Source organism: Marmota marmota, unplaced genomic scaffold, assembly GCF_001458135.2.
Source record: "Marmota marmota marmota unplaced genomic scaffold, marMar, whole genome shotgun sequence".
NCBI classification, from domain to species: domain Eukaryota; kingdom Metazoa; phylum Chordata; class Mammalia; order Rodentia; family Sciuridae; genus Marmota; species Marmota marmota.
Genome location: NW_025999943.1, coordinates 6271206 through 6284055, shown reverse-complemented (window position 1 = coordinate 6284055; position 12850 = coordinate 6271206). Strand labels below are relative to the sequence as shown.

The 12850-nt window shown below is 37.9% G+C and overlaps 1 long non-coding RNA gene across 1 annotated transcript in view; it reads left to right on the top strand.

Moving 5' to 3' along the window:
* The first annotated feature begins 115 nt into the window (after positions 1-115).
* The window catches only part of LOC125616343, an 87139-nt gene continuing 74404 nt past the window's right edge, over positions 116-12850 (top strand). The window contains exon 1 of the long non-coding RNA XR_007346964.1: positions 116-500. This is a non-coding gene — a long non-coding RNA (uncharacterized LOC125616343). The remainder of the gene's footprint in view (positions 501-12850) is intronic.

The following is a 12850-nucleotide window of genomic DNA, read 5'->3' as shown; positions in this document are numbered from 1 at the left end:
TTTGTTTTACATTCTTAGTGTTTGTAAAAGCAAATTTTGTGTGTTTTTGAAAGTTTATTTTCTGATCAATTTTGCTATTTTTATGTTATGTTCCACACCAAGAATGGAATCTTAATTTACAACATGGGCCTTTAGGAAACAAGGTCAGAAGCCCAGTTAGGTTGTAAATCAGGGATTACACTTACTTGTGCTTTGTACAGAAAATTCCACTGTTGGTGTAGTAATCAAAGGTGGAAATGATAGAGAAGAATATTCCTTAAAATACATGGAGTTATTCTAAAGGAGGCCTCATAGAGTCACATCCTCCTGGGCACACAAGATTATTCCCCTTTGATTCTTTGCCAGGGCTATGAAAGCAAAGATTTCTATCTTCTTACTTTTCACCTTCGCCTCCTTTAGAACATGAACAGGCATTCCTGTGTGAATGAAAAACCTACTCTCTGCAGCACTGTGATCTGGAATCCAGCACAGCAGGTCAGCAGGTGGCCACCAGGGGGCAGGTATGTAAAGCTCTTGGGCTTAATTCCACAGGCACTGGGGAACTATGGAAGGTTTCAGAGCAGGGTAGTGACCTAGTGGAAATGTTCTGTTAGGAAGATTAATTTGGCAAGCAGGGTGAAGGTGAAAGAACAGAGGCAGAAAGTCAGATCTGAGACTACCACTGCGATTTGAGAGGAAAGAGGAAATAATTGGTGTCAGGGAAGATCCTAGGGGGTGGAGAAAGCACCTCGACTATTATTTAAAGAAACATTAAATAGGACTGCACAGCCGAGTAGACATGAAGAGAGGAGAAATAGGGAGAACCAGTTTTCTGTTTGGAGAAGTTTAATTCTGAAGATGGGAATATTGTCATTAAAGTCATTTTTCTTCCTTTACATATATCTATTTCATCTAAGTGAAATTTATCAAAATTGGAAGATATTCTTGAAACATTTGTCTATTAAAAGAGGCTTTTTTTTGGAACTGTTAAAATTTCAGTCTCTGACAGTTTCAGAAGATTTCAAAGAAAAGTATTAGTTGACTCTTCTTTTGTGAGAAAAAGAAAAGGAATCAGAGTAAAGCAAATATGATGTCTGCTTTTCTTTGTTTGCTTCTCCCACCTGTCCCCCCACTTTACTAACTCATAGATGTTTGGAGAAACCCAGCCCTGGACGGCCCTGACAGCCCCACTCTATTGCTCTGGTGGGATGGAGGTCAGCCATTGCAACACTGTCCTGGGGATGCCATGTCGCTAGAGATCTTGGTGTTAACACACAGGTGCACATGATTTTGTGGAGCATACAACTTCACCTTATTAGTAAAATGGATATTAAGTGAAAATATTTCCCAAACTATAAATACTTGCCACATCAATTGGGGAGGAGATCCTAATATATATATTAAGCCAATACTGCAGCAAAGTATTTTAAAAGTTAAAGAAAGGAACCTCCAAGATGAAAGCTAAAAGTCTGACTATCACGAAGACCAGTCCTAGTGGGGCTGATAGGTATTCTGAAGTTTTCAATTTCTGAAGTTTTGCAATTTGTCCTGGTGTTTACTTTTTCTTTTTCTCTATACTTTCACAGTTTTGGTGAGTAAAGGAGGACAAGTAGGATATGAAAATAAACATAAAATGTTTCGATTTTTTTTTTTTGTACTAGGAATTGAACTCAGGAGTGCTTAACCGATGAGCCACATCCCTAGCCTTTTTTGTTTTGTTTTTAATTTTGAGACAGGGTCTTGCTAAGTTGCTGAGGCTTGCTATCCTCCTGCCTCAGCCTTCCTAGTCACCGGGATCAGATCACGGGCCTGCTCCACCATGCCTGGCTAGTTTTGACGTTTAGTCAATGGAAAAACCTAAAGTTTTGATATAGAATTTGGGATAAAAAGCGTCATGCCAGACCTTCCAAATTATATAATTAGTTTTAGCAAACAGGCACTAAGGATAAAAATTCGTGAAAGCTGCATGTGTCTGGTTTCTGTTATTGCTCCCTCGGGGTTCTGGAACCATTGCTTCAAGTCTACCACACGGTTCAAGTCTACCACACGGACGCTTGCTTTACAGGGCCACTGCACATTTCACGCTCCATTGAGACCACTTACCTGGTGGCAGTAATTCTCCTTGGACTTTCTGTCTCACTTTTTGCCACCACCCTAAAGGTCTCCATCACTCCTGACTCAAGTATATTCGTGAGTCACTTCTGGACCAGACTATTCTTTTATGTTATTTTAAATGCATTCAGAGACTGATTACTTTTCTCTTACCCATGGCTATTGCCATTGACAAACTCCTCCTGGAATCACTGTAATTGCCTGTAACTAGTCTCTCCGTAACTAGTTTCCCTGCATCTGCCATGACCCCGCTACAGTCTGTTTTTCAAGCTTGTTCGCTAGTGATTCTGGCTTCAGTTCATGTCACTGCTTGGCTGAAAATTCTGCAGCAGCTCCTGATTTCACTTTTAATCAAAGACAAAGTCCTCAGGAAGACCAAACTCTTTGCTACTCTGACCTCATTTTCTGAGGCTCCCTTCTTACTTATTGTGCTCTGCTCAGACCTGCCTAGAACAGTCCATGGATGGTGAAACACCTTGTCTCCTTCAAGTCTTGCTGTAATGCTACCTTCTCAATGAGGCTAACCTGTTGTAAATTACCACTTTCCATACCATATATCTGTATAGTTCTAATGTGCAATGTAATTTACTATGTTTTCAGACTGCAATTTTAAAAAAATTATCTAATCTTCTTCATCCATTCACTGGAATGTAAGCTCCACGAGGGCAGCAATTTTCATCTATTTTTGTTCACTGATGCATCACAGTTACCTACAATAATGAACAGTGCCTAGGGAAGGTAAGCAGTACTCACCAAATACTAAAACAAACAAAACCTTCCAAAAATCCTGTTCCTTCAGAAATTGCACATATCCGTTGATGAAACTTGACAGGGGCTAAGAATGGCATGTAGATATGTATTAGTGTCATTTTCATGATTTTGGTGGTGATATTGAGATTAGGTAGGAAAATGTCCTTGTCAGTACAAAGTAAACACTAACATATAGGAGAATCATGAAGCATCAGTTAACAATTTACCTTCAAACTATGTTGGAAAAAAAAAAACATGGTTTGCACTGTTCTGGCAATATTTCTACAAATGAAATTACTTCAGAATAAATAAATGTTTTAAAATTTGTCTTTATTTTTCTGGGGGTGAAGCAGGCCTAGATGGGTAGATGGTATGCAGGAAAAGGAAAGGGGATGAGGTCATATAGCAGAATTATTTTGGTTCTAAGCAATATTTTATTTCAAGTTCATCCCCTTGTCCAATGGTTCTCCACAATGTTCCTTGTGGAGAGTTTCTGACAGAGCTACTTAGAGTCAGGTCTTTTGTTTTTACCACAAAACTATCACCTTCTCAGAGTGCACAGAGCTCCAGGGTGCTGGGCCAGGAGGTTCAAGTACAACTTCACGTTGTGCTTGGAATCAGTGCTTTTGCTTAAACCACTGAGTCTGAGCCATGATGAGAGACCCTCATTAGTGATCATTCTAAATTCCTAGTTGCCCTCTGCCTTCCATAAAGGTTCTCCAGCTACATCTCAGCTAACCACATGTGCTAGAAAATACCAGGTAAACTTCTTCCTCCTGGCCGTTGAATAGGAAGGCTCTCCCCAAATAGCCACATGGTTCCCTGGCTCACATCTTTGCTTACATGTCAACTTCTCTCATCTATGATTGCTCCCATCCTGTACTCCTGTTTCTCTTTCAAGCTTCATTTTCTCTACAGCAGTACCACTTCCAACACAGTGCCTATATCATGTACCTATGTATGTCGTATCTCCATAGGAGAATACAAGGTCCTGGAGGGCAGGGAATCTTTTCTCCCCATTTGTTATTAATATATGCTCAACATATAGAAAAGCACTTAGCACATCCCAGGCACTCAATAAATCCTGTATGGATGAATTGGATGGATGTGTTTGCCATTGTGGATAGGATTCAAGGTGTTGTGGTGCACGTGTTGGGATGTGGGAGGAGATGGATCTCACATTGTGGCATTCTGAGCCTCAGTTCCAACCTTGCCAGAAGTTTGGTTACATTTAATAATAAACAGGGAACATATTGTTTTCAAAAATAAAAATATTCTTTTCAGTTCTGGCAAGGATTTGGAGATATTTCCAGTAGGAGATCCTCACAGATTTCTGGGGTAAGTGGTCCTCACAGAAAATTTTAGTTTTTCTTCATCCAAGTAAGCAGTAGTTCCTACAAAAATAGGTTGTAGTGGAAATATTTGTGATCTTGATATCAAAGGAAGAAAATGGTTTTTTTTCCTTCTTTTTAAATGAACTCCAAAGTCAGTTATTTCCTAAAACATAATGGCTTAAAACAATAACAACATGTATTTTGTTCTTTAATCTACTACTTTGGCAGAGCTTGATGGACATAATTTGGCCTCAACGGGGGCAGCTTGACATCTGGGGCTAGAATCATTTGAAGCTGATTCATCCCCATGTCCAATGGTCCGTGATGGTTATTGGCTGAAAACATGAATACTACTATTGCCCAGCATGTACACATGGGCCAGTCCATGTGGCCTGAGTTCCAAGCGCAAACATCTTGGGTGAGACAAAAGAGAGAAGGTGAGGAGACAGAGACAAACAGAAAGAGAGAATGGAGCCATATTTCCTTTTACAACTTAACTTCAGAAATTGCACTAGCATCCCTGCTGTCATGTTCTATTTATTTAGGCACTGATAAATAGCCACATGGTTCCCTGGCTCACATCTTTGCTTACATGTCAACTTCTCTCATTTATGATTGCTCCCATCCTGTACTTTAATTGCCTAATTTTGAAGGCTCTAGAAAGACACATCAGCTCTTGATGGGGAGTAAAATTACTGGAAGCACATGCGGGGTTGAAAATATTGCTGTGGCTATTTTTGGAAAATAATGATGTCTCCTATCAGCTCTCTGGCTATGACAATATAGTAGTAAAATTCACTCACCTTTTTTTTTTTTTTTTTAAGACTTTGGAAATCCTACTTTGCTTCAACATCAGAATCTGGTTTGAGGTCCAGCTCTCACAATTAAATTGAGGTCCATGTCTGAAGAGATTCTTTGGGTGTGAATTATCTGGTAGTACTCCCTAAATCTTCTTGGTCAGAAGATCTGTGAACTAAGGAGATGGACTACCTGCTGTCTATATAATCAACAGGGCAAGGCATAGCATAACTGCCACAGATATTCCCATTCACAAAGGGTGGTAGGGAAGGGAAACAGAAAGTACACAACAGACATACTAATTCCTTGGTTAAATCACAGTCCTACTACCTAAAAGTAGATTTGAAAATCTGCACAGTCTTTCCATGAGGTGTGGACTTCCTCACAACATGGGTGCTAAATTTCAGTTGCGACAGTCAGCTGGAGGAGAAAATTTGTAGTTCCAAGCCCAATGGCAAATCATTTTGACCATTATAGTATGATTGTATATTGAAAATTTATTACTCTTATCAAAAAGGTTAGAAACAAGTAGCATTTTCCAGTTAATATGTAACATGCAATATATTCTTTGGTTAAAAAAATAGAGCATGCTGTAGAATTATGAGTTCAATTTTGGCAGTGTTATTTTGAAAGAACAAAACATGGAGCACCCACATTTGTGGCAAAACACTCTTTAAATGATTACATAATGTGAAATGAGAAACACTACTTACAATATGAGTTCTACAAGTTGAATAATTCTAGAAGCATGTATCTTTACATCCTGTTGGAACTTAGATCTTTCAACTCATGGGGAAGATCTGAAAAGAAGGATTTCAACTTGGAAAGGAGTGTGGTGGGAAAACAAGGACAATGTTTTGGTTATCTGCTGGTATGTTGGAAACTATCAAAGTTTAGAGGCTTAAAGTCGCCATTTCTTCCTGGTTTCTTCTCAATAATGTCGGTCAGAATAATCCAGGGCTTCCACACCTGTGGCATCCACTTTAAAGATGGCTTTTTTATCCACTAATTTGGTACCTCAGTGCTCCTTGGGCCTTTCTCTATATAGATATGGTGTATTGTTGCTATGGACTGAATGTTTGTGGTCTCCCTTGAATTTGTATGTGAAAATCCTAACTCCAAATGTGGTGTTTTTCAGAGGTGGGGCCTTTGGAAAGTAATTATGTCAAGAGGGTGGCACTCTCATGAACAGGATTAGTGCCCTAGAAAAAGAGAAGGAGACAGGAACAGGATCTCTTTCTTTGCTCTCTATCAGGTGAATAATGGTACAGTCAGAAGGTACCATTTGTGAACAAGGAAGCAGGCCCTCACCAGACTCCGGCTCGCTGACATTGACATTGAATGTTTTAGGCTTCAGGATTACAAATAATAAATTTCTGTTCATCAAACTCCTTACTTTAGAGTATTTTGTAGCAGCCCCAGCCAGCCCAAACACACATCCTTCAGGGGCTTCTGTAGATGTTATGTTTCTCACCACACAGTGGCTTAGGACTGTCCGAAAATGATGTTCGATTAGGCCCTGGCAGAAGCTGCAAGACATTTATAATCTCAACTCAGAAGAACCAGTATGCCATTCATATTATTTTCTATAAGCCAAGCAAGTCATGATTCAATGGGAGTAGTAGCAAAGAATTTGTGGACAACTTTAAACTATTATAATCTGTCTTTTGGCTACCAATTATTTACATTCTCCCAAACACACAATACACTCACACATCCTAAAACCCTCCAGATCTCATCATTTTTCAAGATTGACTTGAAACATGGGATCTTGATCCACTAAATCAAGTCCAGATGTGAATAAGTTCTTTCAGTAAAGGTCCTTGAGTATGATTCTTCTCAAGCTGAAGACTTGTGAACCGAAGAGACATCCATCCCACCCAACATCTGACAGAAAATGGCAGAAATAGCATAGCACAGTCAAAAATAGACACTTGAGCTCATAAAGAGGGAAACAGAAGTCACCGGTAAATGCCAATCATGAAATCCAGCTGAGCACATGTGGCCAGTTCCTTGATGAGGGCCCAGTCCTGCTCTCTGAGAATGGGTCTCTACGGCTATTTGCTTTGCCCTTTGGATTCTTGGTTCTGGCCATTAAGTTGTCCTTCGTATTCCATAAGAAATGGCCCATGGCAGATTTCTTAGCTTGCTTTCTCTATAAAGAAATGTAAAGTTTCAAAGGTTTCTTTTCATTTTTATAATGTTTTCCCCTCTCAGTTCAAACAAGTATAATTCTTTAATTTTGTTTCCAAATTATAATCCATCCCATTAGTTCAAAGGTTCACCATGTTTCTTTTTTTTCTTTGTTTTACTTAGGACCAAGAGTTGGGATACTTTGAGCCAAATGACAAATGCCCTTAAGGTTTTCAGGAATCTTATTGGTTTGGAGAGAGAAGCCTTAGAATATATACATTAAATCTTGGTGGTATCTCGGTATATTATGGACTTGCCCCTGGTGTCTTCCACTTGAATCCTTCAGTACCTGAAGATGGTGTTTATCTTGAAGCCATTTCTTTTCTTTTTTTTTTTTTTTTATCATTTTGGAACTTTTGCATTAGCTAGTCACATTGTGACATTTTTCTTCTTCTTTTTTAAAAAATTTGTTCTAAAAAGAACTATAACTAAAACGTTGTACATGACAGTAGAATATATTTGAGCAAATTATACATACATAGAATATAATTTATTCTATTTAGGATCCCACTTTTGTGGTTGTACATGATGCAGATTTACTCTGGTGATGTATTCAAATATAAGGCTAGGAAAGTTATGTCTGATTAATTCTACTGTCTTTCCTATTCCCCTCCCCATGCCCATCTCTTTGTCTAATCCAGTGGATTTCTATTATTCCCCTTTCCCAGCCTTCCTTGTTTTGGGTTAGCATCCACAAATCAGAGAGAACATTCAATCTTTGGTTTGGGGGGATTATCATATTTCACTTAGCATTATATTCTCCAGTTCCATCAGTTTGCCAGCAAATGCCATTATTTCATTCTTTTTTATGGTTGAGTAATATTCAATTGTGTATATATATCACAGTTTCTTTATCCATTCATCTATTAAAGGGCATTTAGCTTGGTTCCACAGTTTAGCTATTGTGAATCGTGCTGCTATATTGAAGTGGCTGTGTCACTGTAGTATGCTCTTTTTAAGTCTTCTGGGTATATACTGGGAAATGGATAGCTGGGTCAAATGGTGGCTCCATTCCAAATTTCCTAAGGAATCTCCATACTGCTTTCCACAATGGCTGCACCAGTTTGCAGTCCCACCAGCAGTGCACGAGAGTACATTTCTCCCCACATCCTCACCAAAATTTGTTGTTACTTGTGTTCTTTGTAATTGTCATTCTGGCTGGAGTGAGATAGACCTTCAGTATAGTTTTAATTTGCATTTCTCTAATTGCTAATGATATTGAACAGTTTTTCATCTATTTTTGACCATTGGCATTTCTTCTTCTGTGAAGTATTTGTTCAGTTCCTTTGCCATTTGTTGATTGGGTTATTTGTTTTTTTGGTGTTAAGCTTTTAAGTTCTTTGTATATCCTAGAGATTAATGCCTTATCTGAGGTACTAGTGGTAAGGATTTTCTCCCATTCTGTAGGATCTCTGTGCATTCTTGGCTGTTTCCTTTGTTATGAAGAAGCTTTTCAGTTTGATGCCATCCCATTTATTGATTCTTGATTTTACTTCTTGAGCTTTAGGAGTCTTATGGAGGAAGTTGGTTCCTAAGCCGGCATGTTGGAGAGTTGGGCCTACTTTTTCATCTAGTAAGTGCAGGGTCTCTGGTCTAGTCATTTCTTATTTTGAGAGTTTTTTTCTGCCTGGAAAAACTGGGGTTAAAACCAGTTTTATTTTCAAATCCAGCAAATTCTGTTTCCTTCATACTTTCTCTCAATATTACTTGAGAGCTAAACAGTTTTTGTTTTTTATTTTTTGCAGTTCTCATCTCACTATTTTTTGAGAGAGAGAGAGAGAGAGAGAGAGAGAGAGTTTTTTTAATATTTATTTTTTAGTTTTTCAGTGGACACAACATCTTTTATTTTATTTTTATGTGGTGCTGAGGATCGAATCCAGCGCCCCGCACATGCCAGGCGAGCGCGCTACCCCTTGAGCCACATCCCCAGCCCCAACTATTTTTATTTTATTATACATAGTTATAAGAAACTGCCTCATGAAAATTTCTTTAGACAAATCTATCAGTTCACTAACTATATTTTGTTTTCTTTCCTTTTATTTATCTCATGCAAATTACAGGGGGAAACAGTATTGTCAACATTTTTCCATACAAAATAGGGGCTCCCTTTTATTCTAGCCTCTAGAAATAATTTTCTCACTCTCCTTTAAGCTCATCAAAGAAACCCTTCAGCTTTCCTCGCTGCTTGGTCCAAAAGTCAATGTCACTTGTTTTAAGTCTTTGTTCTAATATCATCTCAAATCAAGTACTAAATTCTCTTCTGTTTTATCAGAAGAAGTTTTATCAATGGCTGCATAGCAAACCACACTGAAACATATGAAATTAAACCATTTCATTTTATTTAACATTTTATGGTTTAGGAGTGTGGGCAAGACTCAGGTGGACAATTTGTCCATCATCCACTTGAAGCAACAGAGGCATTTGGAGGTGGAGAATTCACTTACGAGATGCTTCTTCACTCACCTATTTGATTGCTCTTTGGCTTCTCTCTTGCTTCTCATGGTGTATCATCCTCCAGAACCTTCCTGTGTGGACTGAGGTCCTCACTGAGTCATGGGCATCACCTTCTATATGGTGGTTTAGGGCTCCCTAAACAAATTGTTCCAAGAGACCTGGGAAGAAGCTGCAGGCTTCTTATGACTTAGGCTCAGACCTGCTGAAACAATCCACATGTTGGTCAGTCAGTGTACCAAGCCCAATCCAGATTTGAAGAATGAGAAAGGAATTAGACTGCATCTCTCAATAGTAGAAATAACAAAGAATTTGTAGCCACCATTTAATATCTTCAGAATTTTGAACTTGAGAGGTCATAGATGCCAATTAGACTTTAGAATTTGAGTCATGCTAAAGGTATTTAGCATTATAGTTTTTGTTTCTCTACTCAAATGTATCATTATGATGTGCTGAAAAAAAATTTTTAGTTTCAGGAATTTGTAGAGTGAATTAGAGAATAGAGACGGCTATGGAGTTTTTGAAGATATCAAAATTTACATCTGTACTCATTAGTTTTGCTCTCATACTAAAAAAAAGGGAAATCAGGTCACCAAAATATCCAAATCAATTATCACATTTGTTGCTGAAAATTCGTAGGCACTCTGACACTGCATAGTTACATAACTGATTAATAAATTTTATCGGGTAGTTTTGGCTTTTCTTGAATTTCAGAGAAATATAGCACATATTTTAAGTGACAGACGGTGTATATTTGGGAAAACATAACTAAAAGGAACAAAAATTTCCACAGGCTCATACGGCTCCGGCTTAATGGGGAAATATTCATGGAAAACTCACACTTTTATCTCTATTCCCACAGTCTGGTTAGTGTCATTTCTGAAGCGTTCTTCTGATATAGGAGAAAAGAGGATCTAGGATCCCTGATTATTAAGACCCTGTGGGAAAGAAAGAAAACTCCTATTCAAAATCCCTGCTCCTCATACTTCTGACATTGTTTTGATTTTAAAAAATCTTTCTCAAATGTAGAGGGAAGAAGATGAAGCTTCTTCCCAGAGACAAGAGGAACTTCAAGATGACACATTTCTAACCATAATCCATGATCACCACGAACTTTGTAAAAATAATTTTTCTATTAGGCTTGTACAGATATCATGCCTTACTGAAAAACTGACATATTTATTTATGTGTGCACATTAAAACTTCTAACTGTATTAAAAGAGCATAAAATCAAACTTGCTCATTGGGCCAATGTTTTTTCCAACCTTTCTAAACTTAATTGCACAGAGGGTTGAATCTTAATCTTACCACAGCCTAGCTTTTGCCATTTTCCCAGCAGCCTGATATCTATTGGCATTTAGGTTTCACTGTTCTCAGGCTAAGGGTAGACAGACATGTCCAGCACACATAGAACTGATGGCAGTAATGAGATAATGACTTGATAACATGCATATGTTCCTCACTCTTTTGAGTATGAGGTTGGGCAAGTATCAGTTATGACATTTGGATCCCTTATCCAAGTTGGGCTAAACCAAGCCAAATATCACTGGCAATTTTCTGCTCTGAATAAGATATTTCTTGTGAAGCAACTGACTTCTGATTTAGAAATAACTATTTCTAAAACCAATGTACTTCTGTTTACATATTCAGAGGTAACTATCAGTGAAATGGCAAAGGCTTCACAGAAGATCTTAACTAATTTGGAAGCTGGACAACCATCAGACAGACAAAATAAAAAAAGCATGTCCATGAAAATATAGGGTTTAGAGAAAGCAACCAAAAACTTTTTATTTTACTAGAAGGAGAAGATGGTAGCTGATAAGTTATTCTAATCAATAAGATCTTTCTACTACTAATGGGTGAGAAAATAAACTGGCCACAGTTATACCACAGCAAACTCCAGTGAAATTCTGTGCAGAGCCTGGTATTGACCAGAAAAAAATGTCACACGTGCCTCCTTCCATCCTCTTTTCATATGGGAAGAAAATGTCTAGTTGATATCTAGAATTTGGAGTTGGAAAAAATACTTACAGTTGTTCTATTGAGTCCATGGTCTAGGGAATTTAAGTTGCTTTGCTTGTTGCTCTTGTAGTTACATTAACAGGTCTTTTGATCCAAATGGCATGTTTTGACCACTCTGCTACCAAGTCAAATTCTACTGTTTTTATTCTTCGTTGATATATTTTTTGTATCAGTGATTTTATGAGTTTAGTTTTGTTAAAAAAAAATCTGTGTTATGATAGGAACCAGAGATGCAAAAAATGAAGACGATAAAGTTCTGTCTTAAAAGATCTTACTCTCTAGGAAGAGATAAACTTTAAACAAAAATGTTCAAATACAATGACATCAATGATAATAATGGAGTATTAAAAGGATGCTATGGGAGTATGGAAAAGAGATGATAGAACTCCACTTTAAGGATCAAGGAAAATTTTAAAGAGAATGACATTTTGAAGTAGGACTTAAAGATGAATAGGAATTCACAGGTAAAATAGAAGAAGTATATATTTCAAATAGAATAAGAGAGTGTGGACATTGAAGTGGAAGCTTGAAGAAGTATGTGTTCAGATTCTGTTCTCAACCCCAATAAAGAGGGGAATGCAGACAAGGTGTCTGATGTGAGACAGCTGGGAGGAATGCCAGAGATCTGATTGGCCTAGGAAAGACAGAGAGAGGAGACGTTAATATAGGACAAAGACATAAGCACAGATTTCAAATTGAGGGATGGAGCCAAAAGGGGTCAGACAAGAGGAAGGAGAACTAGGATTTAATTTAATTTAATCTTTTAATATAATTGTGCAATTATGACATGAATGGAAAATGGATCCAAGATTCAGCAATGAATAAGGATAATGGAGAAAGAGTAAGGACACGAGAGGTGAGGACAATATAGCAGTGGATAAAGCATCAGTGTTCAGAGCAGTTTATTTTTTTATTTTATTTTTATTTTTTTATAGACAGATAGTCTTTTATTTTTTATTTTTTTTTTAATTTTTTATTGTGGGTTGTTCAAAACATTACAAATTTCTTGACATATCATATTCCACACTTTGATTCAAGTGGGTTATGAACTCCCACCTTCACCCCATACACAGATTGCAGAATCACATCAGTTACACATCCATTGATTTACATATTGCCATACTAGTGTCTGTTGTGCTCCGCTGCCTTTCCCATCCTCCCCACTCCCCCCTCCCCACCTCTCCCCTCCCCTCCCCTCCTCTCTCTCTACC